The sequence below is a fragment of the Lathyrus oleraceus genome, chromosome 4, assembly GCF_024323335.1.
Source record: "Lathyrus oleraceus cultivar Zhongwan6 chromosome 4, CAAS_Psat_ZW6_1.0, whole genome shotgun sequence".
Taxonomy (NCBI): domain Eukaryota; kingdom Viridiplantae; phylum Streptophyta; class Magnoliopsida; order Fabales; family Fabaceae; genus Lathyrus; species Lathyrus oleraceus.
In genome coordinates, this window is record NC_066582.1 from 418971015 (window position 1) to 418973416 (window position 2402).

Genomic DNA, 2402 nt, shown 5'->3' on the forward strand with positions numbered 1-2402 from the left:
ATGATCTTCTTCATTCCTCGTAAGTGGAGATGTCCAAGTCTTCTATGCCACAGCTTCACCTCCTGTTCTTCCTTGGCTGAGGAGCATGTTGTGGAAAAGTTAGAGAGATCAGGTTCCCACAGGTAGCAGTTGTCTTTGGACCTGGTTCCTCTCATAACTTCCTGATTGTCACCATTTGTCACAATGCACAGCTCCTTAGTAAACTGAACATGAAAACCTTGATCACACAGCTGACTTATGCTGATGAGGTTTGCAGTTAGTCCTCTTACTAACAGCACATTGTTCAGTTTTGGCACTCCAGAACAGTCCAGTTTGCCCACACCTCTGATTTTTCCTTTGGCACCATCACCAAAAGTCACATAGCTGGTGGTGTGAGGTTGAATGTCTACCAGTAGATTTTCCATACCAGTCATATGTCTTGAGCATCCACTGTCAAAGTACCAGTCTTCTCTGGAAGAAGCCCTTAGGGCAGTGTGTGCTATCCTAGCATACCATTGTTGCTTCTTAATGGGAACACATCGCTTACGTGTTTTATGCTTAGGTCTGACATGTGAGGCTCTGTTAGGGAAGCCATGAATCCAGTAGCAGAAGGCTTTTATATGTCCAAGCCTGCCACAGTGGTGACACCTCCAATTCTGGTATATTCTCTTCTGATGATCATTCATCCTAGCTCCTCGATGTTGAGACATTGGCTTTGACATCTGCTTGAACTTCTGAACTCTAGCCTTTGGGCGTTTGTGTTCAGCTCTTTTTCCAAATCGTAGCCCAGATTTGGTTCCAGACTGCTGTCCCACCTTTAGAATTTCTTCCAAGGTGTCAGTTCCCTTATTCATCATTCTGATGGATTTGGTCATCTGGTTCAGCTTGGAGGTCAGCAGGGCTATCTCATCATTTAGCCCCTCTATGGTAGACATTTGCTTCTGTCTCTCATCTTCCAGTTCCTTGATGAGTTTCTTCTGCTTTTCTCCTTGTGCACGCACTTCAGCACTGGTGGTACACAGCTTCTTATATGCTGCAGCAAGTTCATCAAATGTCAGCTCATCTGCACTTGTGTCATCTTCAGAGACACACACACTGGTTAGTGCAGTGACATGTTTGGCAGATTCTCCTTCAGATTCACTTTCAGAATCTCCTTCAGACCATGTGATAGCTAGCCCCTTATTTTGCAATTTGAGGTAAGTAGGGCATTCAGCTCTGACGTGTCCATACCCTTCACAGCCATGACACTGGATTCCCTTCCCATGGTTGAACTTCTCCTCAGAAGTTGATCTTTTCTTAATGTCAGTCGGGATGTTCTTGACATTAGGTCTCCCTCTTTGATCAATCTTCTTCATGAACTTGTTGAATTGCCTCCCAAGCATGGCTAAGGCTTCTGATATACTTTCATCACCTCCTGTATATCCTTCTTCTGACTCCTCTTCAGCATTTGATATAAAGGCTATGCTTTTCTTCTTCTCAGCATACTCACCTAAGCCCATTTCAAAGGTTTGGAGAGAACCAATGAGCTCATCTACCTTCATATTGCTGATGTCCTGAGCCTCCTCTATGGCAGTGACCTTCATAGCAAACCTCTTAGGCAAGGACCTGAGAATCTTTCTTACAAGTTTCTCTTCAGTCATTCTCTCACCTAGTCCACCAGAGGTGTTTGCAATTTCAAGAATATTCATGTGAAAGTCATGAATAGTCTCCTCCTCTTTCATCCTCAGATTTTCAAACTTGGTTGTCAACATCTGAAGTTTGGACATCTTCACCTTGGAAGTACCTTCATGAGTTACCTTGAGGGTATCCCAAACTTCCTTAGCTAGTTCACAATGGTGCACCAGCCTGAAGATGTTCTTAGTGATTCCATTGAACAGTGCATTCAAGGCTTTGGAGTTTCCAAGAGCTAATGCCTCTTGTTCCTTGTCCCAATCTTCTTCGGGAATCTGCACACTGACTCCATCTTCACCAGTCCTCGTTGGATGTTCCCATCCCTTGTTGACAGCTCTCCAGACTTTGCTGTCTAGAGACCTTAAGAAGGCTATCATGCGAGGCTTCCAGTCATCATAATTAGATCCATCCAACATGGGTGGTCTGTTTGAGTGTCCTAAATCCTTGTCCATGGTACTAGAAAGTAACTTCCCTAGATCTCACCCAGAACTTCACAGGCAGGGTGCCTGCTCTGATGCCAATTGAAATTCTAGTTATCAGACTTTGGATGTCACACTGGTTGTTATGACATCCAATTTTGCACAGACAGGGATTATGCAGAACTTAATAGTAAGTGCAGTAAATAACACAAGTAATTGTTCACCCAGTTCAGTCCAACATGACCTACATCTGGGGGCTACCAAGCCAGGGAGGAAATCCACTATTAGTAGTATCAATTCAAAGCTAAACTCACCCGTTTACAACTTATCACT